Genomic DNA, 12326 nt, shown 5'->3' on the forward strand with positions numbered 1-12326 from the left:
ATCTGCGCCTCTCCGAAAATTACATGTCGTTCAAGAAGCAGTTAAAATCGCACCTTTTTCCAAGGCCATAGGGACAAGTAGCTGAAGACCCCCAATACAACCTATCATATGTTCTGCTAAACAGCGCCGTGATATCCGTCAGGATGAATGTCGCGCTTTACAAGTACAAATACAAGTACAAATACAAATGTGTTTTATGTCTAATGAGACAATGCTGAGGTTATTATTGTACGAGCAGTTACTGGTTGTGTTTTATATTTACTTCCTGCATTCTTATGGTTCTGACCATGGCCCAATTGGCCTGGTCCTGTATCTAATCCCCTGTGAATATTGTCCAGTGCCTATTGGCACAGTGTACATTCTGTGATTATGATCTAATGTGGTTTGGATAATTCAAAGGCTATTTTTTATATAACCTTGTGTGGAGTTTCTTTTGTGGTGTGCCTAGTGTGTTGCTGCTATGTGAGTGTGTTGTGCAAATGCTTTACACATTGCCTCTGGGATAAGGCTGACTGCTCATGCCAAGCTACCAAGGGGGTGAGCAGGGGTTATCTTCAGGGTGTAACTCCCTTGCCCTGACTAGAGTGGTGGTTTCTGCCTGGCTTAGGCGCAAGCCCTAGCCAACCATAAATCCCACTTTCTAACAACTTTTGTTAGCACTCTGATTAGACAAAATACTTTGTTATACATGTCTTCCATAGGAAGCCTCTTCTTTTACACCCGATTCTAAATCTGGTAATTCACTGCTATACAAGATCAACAGTTGATAACAAAACTTGTTAACCTGTTCCCATGTTGTACAGGCCTTTCAGGCCCAAACGACAGAGCTCTCTGAGAGCCTGTCAGTGAAGCACTGCTTGTCTGCTTTTGCTGAAACCAAGAAGCACAGCTGCAGGAGGAATAAAGCAGGTTGAGGTGGTGGGTGCTGGTTAAGGATGCAGTTAAGGCATGTTTTCACTTCTTTCATATTTGGGCCTGGGAGAAGAGGCCATGTTATGGATGGCTCACCCACTACTACTCAGCATAACAGTTGAAAGCTGAGGCAGATGATTTTGGGGCCCATACATCACACAAACCTATCAATCAGTAAACAAGGGATTCCAAGGATGTTTTCCACCTTATGGCTCTGAGTGGCATCATAGACAACTGAAGCTTCACTCGCGCTGGCTATTTGATGTCACTCAGTGAAAAAACATCCCTGTAGTTCACTGTTACCCATATATAAATCTATATGTTGTTTCTCAATTCTTGAGCTGGTCACATGGATAGTTGAGCACTTTAAAAGTAAGAAGTCAAGTTAGCGTATTAGCAATGTTAGATTGATTATAATTTTCATTCTAGGAGACCACTGGAATTAGTCCTAGGTGGCGTCTGAGTAGGTGTTTTTTTGTGTGCTGAAATTTTACATTGGCTTCAAGAACAGCAGGCAGCAGTAAACAACTATATTGAATGCCATCTCTACAGTATATTGAGATATAAATGCACATTAAGACATGACATTGATATCACATTGAAGTTTAGTGATGAATGTGGGTATGTTCACTGAACAAAACAATGGTTAAAGTGACATTATTGACAGATGTTCGAATAAGACGCAAGCTACTCTTAAAAAATCACTGAAATGAGCCAGTTATTGTTTAGTGAACTAGCTGTAACTTGCGCCCTACCCCTTGCTTTAACCCATATTTACTATGTTACGCAGATGTACGCAAGGTGGCTCTGTGTGGCATATTAAATCTAACTTAAGGACTTGCATTGTCCTTGTGTTAGCTTGTGTGACGCACTGGTGATAATGTGGTCTGTAGTGTACAGTACCAGATACAAAATTAATAATACAGGCTCACAGTCCAAATCACGTCTACCTATGGTGCTTTGTGTGCTGCCAAGCTGCACATCTTGCATATCGCTTCAGACATTTATGTGGGTGCAAGATAGTGCTATACCTTCCCAAAAGGCACATGTAGAAAACAGACACAGATCCAAAGATACTAACATTCAAGAGTTGGCTTGCCTTATCCTCATCCATGACACAGAATACTTCAGTTGTCCACAAATGCAGAAGTATGGATGTGTTGTTAAGAACAATCATGTGGTGGCCGGCAGAGATGGGTGAATCACCAATACCAGCGCACAAGGCTAAAAATGTGGGAGTATGGTTTGATAACAAATTATCACTCTCACATCAGACAAATGCCATTGTCTCCGCCTCCCATTTTCTTATTAAGAAAATAAGGAAGATCTTTCCTTACATCCCTACGGACACTATGAAGACAGTGGTAACATTGCTAATCCAGTCAAAATTGGACTATTGCAATGGGCTTTATTTGAACATACAGAAGCAATGTTTAAAAAAGCTTCAGACTGTTCAAAACACAGCGGCTCGGCTGCTGGTTAACATTCCTAGGCACAAATCTGTATCCAAAGAGATTCGTAGCCTGCACTGGCTTCCTGTATCACAAAGTATCAAACTCAAGGCCCTTTGTCTGGCATACAAAGCACTGAACCACACAGGACCTTCCTTTCTCCAAAATCTCTTTCTCTGGTATGAACCAGCCTGACAACTTCATTCCACAGGGGTCAGACTCCTGACAGTACCTAAAATTTGATCTTCTCACTGGGGCGGCTGCTGCTTTCTCTACGGCACCTCTAAACTCTGGAATACGCTCCTGAGTGAGATCAGAAATGCTAGCTCCCTCACCATCTGTAGGAAAGGGCTAAAAAATTTGGTTATTCCAGAATTAGATGCTTGGTCGGGCCGACTGTGTTCTCAGTGCCAAGACACCCCCTGGTATTTGTGCGCTTTATAAATCCCATTAACATTAACATACTGGTTATGCTGTTTATGATGAAAATGTTATCCTTTTTGCATAGATGGTAAACGAGTTAATATGACCTCCATTACATATATGTAAAGTAGTGTGACTTCTGCGTGTCTGTGTTGTGGAAACGCTTTACACTTTGCCTCTGGTTTAAGCCTGACAGCCCTGCCAAGCTACCACAGGGTGAGAAGTGTTCATCTTGGGTGTGTATCTCCCTTATCCTGACTAGAGTGGTAAGTTGTGCCTGGCTTAGATGCATACCCTAGCCAACCAGAAACCCCATTTCTAACTGTCACCAAGTATAAAAAGTCAAATTTCCTGATGAAGATTAGTGAGGGCCTGATTCACAAAGGGCCTCAGCAATCATGGTGGAGGCCCTGCAGTCATCGAGGAGTCTCCTTACTCGAAGCAGAATCTCCGCAATGAGAATTCTCCTTTTCAGGCCCAGGCCCAGAGTGTGTTCTGGACAGTTATCCATTTTTTCATGCCACCTTCTTTGCAAAATCTATAGTCCTCTCTTGGTATATGTATTTGATCTTGATTACCTGTTCTTCTGCTAAAGCATCTTGTTTTGCCAATGGTGATGTTTAATAATGTACCTTTAAGTTTTGTAGCTCTAAGTGTGAGCTCCTTTCATTTGCACTATGTAATAGATGTTATGGGTTTTGTCTTTCCTCTTCTGCAACAAACTTACTTGTACGTCTGCACCCCAATCAAAAATGTGGAACACAGCAACATTGAATACAAATCGGATTTTTAATAACATGACAAGAGTGTTTGTGTCTTTCTACAGCTATGTGATTTGTAAGTTCGTGTCATTTGCACAATACTGGACTGCTTTACGAAAAAGGAGACTCTTCACTCTGCCAAACAAGATTGTACACATATTTCAGCTCTAAGAGTCACTTGCATGTCAGGTCCAACATAATTTATAATTATACATATTAAATGTCAAAATTATGTTATATTTTACACAGCTCAAAGCTATGATAATGTTGAGCCAAGAGATGCAGATCAAATGACAATGGCCTTCTGTGATGTTCATAATTTGCTTATTCAACAAACAGTCCAAACATTCTGCAAGTTGTTAAACGTGATGTACGTCTCCTACTTGTGAAGACACAATGTATTCTTCATTGCCCTACCCTGCATATCTGAGAATGACAAATGTTCAAAAATTGTGCCTGTGTAACAGTGTACTACATTGTAAATCTCAATGTGTCATCATCTTCTCAATGGGGACAATTATGGTCCAATATTTTGTAGGAATTACTATCAGCCCTGTAGACGTGTGTATTTTAGGTCAACACACATAATACCGATGTCACAAATAAATACTTGTGCACTGAACATGTATCAAGATCTCCAAAAATAACACAGATAATGTCAAAAAGACAAATATAACTATGGGAGATGGAGTTACTTGTAGCCAACACACAGTGTGACAATGCCATAGCAATGTTCAAAAGGAACTTCCCTTACAATGTGAAGAAAAGTCCTCTGCTCTACCAGTCACAGAAACCAATGATTTTGGCTGTATTTGCTAAAACTCAAAAACAACAGTTGATGGACAGAATGCAGAACAATTTCATACATTCACCCCAGACACAAAGATCTGGGCCTAAATCCATCGTTTGTTTTCTCACCATGCTGTTCCAGTTTGAACCCAGCCATATGCAAATCAGTCTTGACCCTGTGCCTCATGGGAACAGTCCAGCCCGAACTGCCAGGGCAGGTCCTCCCTGGACTGGAAACAAGCATCCTAGGACTGTTTTCTGGGTTTCACCCCTCTTCAGCCAGAATAGCTTGATTCTAGTTGCATGGAGAGCACCGGACCCACGTCTGGGCATACCCTTCCCACTCGGGGTGACAAATGCAAAAACAACAGTTGATGGACAGAATGCAGAACAATGTCATACATTCACCCCAGTAAAAAGATCTGGGCCTAAACCCATTGTTTGTTTGCTCACCATGCCGTTCCAGTTTGAACCCAGCCATATGCAAATCAGTATTGACCCTGTGCCTCATGGGAACATCCAGCCCGAACTGCCAAGCCAGGTCCTCCCTGGACTGGAAACAAGCATCCTAGGACCGGTTTCGGGGTTTCACCCCTCTTCAGCCAGGATAGCTAAAACTCTTCATAATCTTTGCATCTGTCAAATGTCAGAATAGGTGTTGCAATGGACGATGTTGATTGTCAACATATTTTCTCACACTGGAATGTTATAAATCAACAAATTCCTACTTTATGCAGAAATGAGTTTAAATTGGATTACAAAATTCTAAGCAATAATAAAAATTCAAGCAAAGAAGGAATAATTATATATCATTGCAAATTTAAAAAACACCCTAAAAGCTACCTAACACTATCCAAACCTACTGCACCTATCCTGATGACTATCTTAATATACCTAACCAACATATAAATAAATGTTAACTATTATTAACACATAATATGATAAACATCAACCCTTTTCGTGTGCACATTTTACTTGTGTTGGCTAGCCCCTTATACTGCATCCTGTGCCTTTGCGGGTGGATAGTGGCTTCCTGCTCCCATGAGGAGTGGCTTCTCTGGTTGATGTTCTTGGCTGCTGGCTAATTTGTGAGGCGCCCCATGTTCCTTCTGCCTTTTGAACACCATTTTTTCATAGTTTTTAGGCTATTTTCTAAATCAATGGATAGATCCCTCCCTTGCACCAATTTTTTCTGTTCATCAGCTGTCATATGTGCTAGACAAGAATAATATTACAAACGTTAGATCCAAATATGAAATATCACTCCACAAAGTCTATTGCAAATCAAACAACCTAAAGATGCTAATATATAAATGTATCTCCTATTACCATATTTCAAAAACAGCAAGACATCATACATTTGAAATGTCTAGGCATACTACATTTGGAGTGCAATATCAAGTAACATGTACAATAGCAGCATTCATGCTACTTACATTGCCATACCTGGGCAGTGAACTATCAGCAGTGATTCCATGTAATAAATATGCCACAGTGTATTGTCTAGCCATGTGTGAGGTACACGGTCCTCATGAACACACAATCTTCACAGATATTTAACCAACTCTGGCAGTCACCACAACAGAAATTGTATATGTGGTACATCCCACATATATCCTTCCATTAAAATCAATACATTTTAATTAGGGACAGATTTTCTATTATTTGATGCTGCACATCACACAAGACAACTTGCTGCTTTGCGCTGAGTCAGGTGGAGAGGGCAGGAATTTACCATATTTACCAAGATCTGGAACAGTCCTGCTCTCTCACTGTGCTGGCGCACTATATGCTGCCTAGCGCCAATGCGGGCACCCTTGCCCTATGGTGCTTCCAAGAATGCAGTGCACTTAGAAAGAGGTAACAATGAGGAGTAATGAAGATCCGAAACCTGGATCAACCCTTCAGTGGGCCCAGACCTTGTTACTGCTATATCTTCAGGCCATTCTGTTCACAGGCACGAATGCCAGACCCGTAGATGAGGAGTTCTTGCGATTCTGCATAGGAATAATTATACCTGTACCTGCACACCACTCCCCCCAAACAATAAGTGTGAAGCTCTTATTTATTTATTTATTTCAGTGTTTTATAGAGTGCGAACTTGATCCGTGAGGGTATCAGAGCGCTTTAGAAGGTTTACAGAAGTGAACAAAAAAGGCTTAGAAATACAGAAGTATACAAACGATTGGAGAGGGGCGGGGGTGCTGGACACATAGGGGAATAGAGGGACACGTGTAAAAGGATACAATTACAGTTAAACAGTATAAGACCCCACAGTTTCATGGTGGAGTGAGTAGGTGATCCGAGGAAAAGGTGATAGTCGTAGATTAGTCAGGCTGTTTTTGCAGGCAGAGATTAGGCGAGGAAGTTACCCATGAGGAAAGTTTTGGCCTCCTTTTTGAAGTGTGCCAGAGAAGGGATTCTTCTGATGAAATGTGGGAGAGAGTTCCAAATTCTTGGTGCGGCCCCGGAGAAAGCCCAATTGTAGGTTTTTTTTTTCTGAAAATGGGCAGGTTGGAGAAAGAGGTCTCTGGCAGACCGGGAGTTCCTGCTTCCTCGAGATACCACTAGTTTCTGTGCAAGATAAGCAGGGGAGTTTGCGTATCGAGCCTTGTGTGTAATGCATGCCAGTTTCAGCTGTATTCTGGCTTCGAGGGGAAGCCAGTTCAAAGCTTTCAGATGTGGAGAGATGTGGTCAAATTTCCTTGTGCCGGTAAGTAGTCTGGTGGCCGGCAGGCTTTTAAAGGTGCCAGGGAGATCTTGGGTAAGTCCGAGAGGGTGGAACAGCCATATTCCAGCCTAGAGATGACTAGTGCTTGGACTGCCATTTTTAGGTCGAGAGCATCGATGAAGGGTTTCAGCTTCCTTAGGTAGCTCAGGTGGAACCTGGCTGATTTAGCCATCGAGTTGATGTGGTCCCTCATGTTCAGGTTGCAGTCGAGGATTATTCCCAGAGATTTGGCCAAGTCCACGATGGTCGGTGGACAGTTTAAGGCTGTGATGGCCTTGATCCACATCTGAATCTCTGGGTTGGTTTTTGTAGGGGAGATTAGGAGAAATTCGGTTTTCTTTGCGTTGGGTTTGAGTTGGTCAGAGGCGAGCCATTGGACGGTCAGTTTCAGGGCCTCATTCAGGGAGAAGATCTCCTCGAGCGATGAAATTTTAATGCATATTTGGGTGTCGTCCGCGTACATATGGTAGGAGATGTTAGCGGTGCGAAGTACTTCGGTAAGCGGCTCTAAGTAAGGATTAAAGAGGGTGGGGTACAGGGTTGATCCTTGAGGGACTCCAACCGTGATCGGGGAGGGAGCTGATAGGTTGCCGTTAGCTAGGAACAATGGATTGGGTGGCAGCAGCGAGGCAGTTGGATGGTAGCAGGTCATTAAAGTGATTATTCGGGTTTAAGGTAGAGAGGATTTTAGAGACGGAGTCTTCGTCATAGTACTTGAAGTCGGTCCAGTGTGCTAGATTTTTAGGTGAGGCCAGTGGGGGCAGCGCGGAAAGAGGGGGCAGGTCAGGAAGGTGTTGAGAATGTGTAGCGGCACTGAGTTCATTTCCTAAAGCTGTGATTTTATCAGCGAAGAAAGAGGAGAATTCCTCAGATGATATTAGAGACTTAGGAGTTTCTTTCGGTGTTTTAGCCAGTTTATTTGATTGGTGTTTGACCAGTTCAAAGAGCTTGCGGGGTCTATACTTGGCATTCCCCTGTTCCGATCTGAAGAATTCTTTTTTTGAATTCAGGATGTTCTTGTTGTAGGTGTTTCTCGTCTGGCGGAGAAGTTTTAGATGCACGGCAGAGGGGTGTTGTCTCCATATTCTTTCAGATTGCAAGAGGGATCGCCTCTCCATGTTGAGGGATCCAGTGAACCAGGGGTTTCTGTCTTTGATTTGTGTTCTTTTTAGTTTTAGTGGGGCAAGGTCATCCAGAATGTTCGATATAGTCGCTGAGTAGTGATCATTGAGGTCACTGACCGTTGTTATATGCAAGGGGGGGAGGAGGTCAGATTTACAGCACGCCTCCAGTTTCCTGTGGTCAAGGTTCTTGGTGTCTCTGACCCAGCGTTTGCAAATCACTGTTTGTGGTGCCTTTGTCTTGTGGGTCCCGGGTAAAAGGAAGGCAATGGCATGGTGGTCAGACCAGTCACATGGGTCTAAGGAGATAAGCTTGACTGATGATTCCTTAGAGATTTATCCAGTCCACGATGGCCCCTTTTGAGTGAGTTGGCAGTGAGCAGGCTTGAGTTAGGGCTTGATTGGTTAGGAGGTCTTTGATGGCGTTTACGTGAGGATCCTTGGGATCATTCCAGTGCAGGTTGAAATCACCCAGGAAAATCTCTTTAGCGTTGGAGGAAATCTTAGTTGTGATGATTTCCAAGAGGTGATCGGTGAAAGAGTCATTCGAGCCTGGAGGGTGGTAAAAGATGTGCAAGTTGCACAGTTGTGTTGAGTTGCTGCAAATGGAGAGGGCGAGGTATTCGCAGGAGTGTTGTAGTTGGGAGGGACTAATAGGTCCAGGCAAGGAGATGAATATTCGTTGAGCCATGATTCAGTTAGTATTGCTAGGTCGAAATTTTTGTTCAGGATGAGATCAGTGATATCGGCGGCGTGCTTAACTGCTGATCGGTAGTTGATAAAGAGACCAGATAAGGAGGGGTCGGGGGGGAGTGTCAGGGGTCTGGGCGGACAGATGTACAGGCGCAAGGTTGCTTTTAACCACACTTCTGTTACGGTGGGTAGCTGACCTGTAGGGGTTTATGGTGACCATGCTGATGGCATGTTCGGAACTCTCATCTAGTGGACAAGGGCTGACTTGGACAGAGTTGTGGTCTTAAAGGATGGCTAGGATTTTGTTTTCCATGAGGTCTAGTGGAGTTGAGGTGGCAGTGGTAGAGTTGTAAGAGAGGGCAAGAGCTCGGGATTCCTCCTCTGAAAGGTGGCATGGTTGCTTGCGCGGGCGAAGGTGTCTCAAGGGTATCGGTAGTGGGGGCTTGGGAAGCTCTGTGAAATGGGGGTGGATGTCAGCAGGGGCTTGAGGTTAGCAAGGGAGAGTTCGGCAAGGTGAAGGAGGTTCATTAAGAACAGCAGGCCATCCACCTACATATAAATCATCCTCTAAGTTACCCTTAATTTACAAATAATGTTTGGGGAATCAGGCAAAAAACGGTATTGTTTAAAGTAGAACGAAATAACTTTAAGCAATGGAAATATGGGTTAAAATGTTTAATATTCCAACATATCACAATCACACTAGTTTACGGCATTCCTCTGCTTTATCTCTGATTTTCCTGGATGCTCATAGTAGAATATGGCTTAATTCAGGAATCATCTGATTTGGAGACTTTTGTGGGGTGGGGGAAAATATGCATGCTTTTTCTTATCTACTAGATGTATATGATTTAAAAAATCCAATTTCTTTAGATTTTTACAATTTGGAAATTTTCTAACAAAGTATCAACAAAAGCCAACCCAATATGTCACCATGTCCTTTGCTGATGCATATGATCACCACTGCTAACAGTAAGATCAAGACTTGCGATAAGATATGTATAGATATAATGTTTGTTGACCTCGAAGCTCAATCATTAAAGTGAAAGAACATATTGGGAAAAGGATGTCTTAGCGATTTACATGAGCAAATCTTTAAAGCTTTGAATGCACTGTTACTATACACTCCACAACAAGCTCAACATTACAAGACGGTATATGATTTGTATTATAAACCTGTTGAACTATAATAATGGTGATCGAATATGTTTAAGCCCTAGAGCAAATTTTGTACATATGCTGGTAAGCAGCCCGAGACTACACTGCTACTGGACTCAGATCTTTAGCTTTTTTAGCTGCTTAGCCAAAAGACAGATTAGATGGAGCAATGAAGATAATCATTTTTACTATCTCCTTGGCTGATGCTAAAATGATTTTTGTCAATATTAGAATAACACAAATAAGTAATACAGCCAGATGGCTAGACTCAGAGCCTCCTGAATTTACCCTATGGAGATCTCGATATTTACTATATTATTTCAAATATTCTATATATCGGTACACAGGACAAGCAACACACAAGTGGAGGAAATGTTATGGAGACCAATAGCACAATGAATTGAACAAGCTCAGGCGCTGATGTAAGGCACTGATCTGATATTAAAACTGTAATGAATCGAAAGTTTTTTTGGGCCAGTATAGTCAATATTTAGAATGGATTATTCTATTTTTGATCCATTAATGGCAGTATCATTCTCAATAGTTACATAAAACATTGCAGCCTTCTATGAAGGAAAGACATTGAGTTTTACAGGTTTTACATCTCAATGCTCATTTACGTCAGCCTGCTCCTCAGGAAAGGTTTTTAATTCAACAGGTCCTATTCCATCAATGTGTCGCACTTTTGTCATAAAGAATGTTAGTGTTGTAGTTGTTCATTAGAACTCTCTGGTGAAGCTGCAACAGAACACTTGGTGATCAACTGACAGATTGCTACTTGTGTTAGAATAACTTGTTTCACAACTATCCGATTTACTGGCATTGATGAGGAAGATATTTGCGAATTTATGGAAAAGGTGCCCTTATTTTCGCTGTCTAGAGCGCTTTTCATAATTTCTATGGCAAAATGAGCCCCCTCATTTTGTTCATTTCTATATAACAACTATATTTGAATTAAACTCTTTTTTTAAGAACTATATATTTTGAGAGTTATATAACAGTATGAATCGTACCATAAATACATTCCTAGTCAAATCATAAATATATTCCTGCATCCAACTGTAACTTATATGGAAAAGCGTTTTGTTCATAGCATTGTTAAATGCTGTTGGAGATAAGATGCTAAAAGAATAAATGTGCTAAGTGTAAGAGGCACTTAAAGATAGAGATTCAGAATACAGTTCTATATTGTATAGAATATATGTTTTGGGCGATATACTACAACTTAACGTTACAAAACCTATTTGCTTTTGGAGTTGTCATGAGATTTCTAGACTCGAATAATGAAAATGTAAAACATTAAATAACTTCTAACACATGGTCATAACAATAATTTGTATGTTGAAGAACAGAACAGCCATGAAACAGCCAACATGTATATTGCAAAAACTGTCACTTTTTCAAGGCTGCAAGATGAAACATAATAACACTAGGGGGTCGATTCCGATCCTGGGTCGGACAGCTCTCCGAGAGCTGTCCGTAGCCTTACCGTGCGACCGACACGTACCCGTAGCCGGCCCGTCCTGTAGAGGAAGTACGATGCGCATAGCTGCCACGCTCAGCCATAGGGCATATGCTGCCCATCACTACTGCCACCTCCACCCATAGGAGACCTGTTGCCCATCACCCCGGCCACCCCCACTCATAGGGGACCTGGTGCCCATCACTACTGCCACCCCCAGCCGTAGGGGACCTGTTGCCGATCACTACTGCCCCCCCCACTCATAGGGCTTATGTTGCCCATCACCCCTGCCACCCCCATCCATAGGGGACCTGTTGCCCATCACCCCTGCCACCCCCACTCATAGGTGACCTGGTGCCCATCACTACTGCCACCCCACCCATAGTGGACCTGTTGCCCATCACCCCTGCCACCCCCACTCATAGGGGACCTGGTGCCCATCACTACTGCCACCCCCAGCCATAGGGGTCCTGTTGCACATCACCCCTGCCACCCGCACTCATAGGGGACCTGTTGCCCATCACTACTGCCACCCCCACTCATAGGGGACCTGGTGCCCATCACTACTGCCACCCCCAGCCATAGGGGACCTGTTGCCCATCACTACTGCCCCCCCACTCATAGGGCTTATGTTGCCCATCACCCCTGCCACCCCCATCCATAGGGGACCTGTTGCCCATCACCCCTGCCACCCCCACTCATAGGGGACCTGGTGCCCATCACTACTGCCACCCCCAGCCTCAGGGGACCTGTTGTCCATCACCCCTGCCATCCCCGCTGATAGGGGACCTGGTGCCCATCACTACTGCCACCCCCACCCACAGG

The sequence above is a fragment of the Triturus cristatus genome, chromosome 1_2, assembly GCF_964204655.1.
Source record: "Triturus cristatus chromosome 1_2, aTriCri1.1, whole genome shotgun sequence".
Lineage (NCBI taxonomy): Eukaryota > Metazoa > Chordata > Amphibia > Caudata > Salamandridae > Triturus > Triturus cristatus.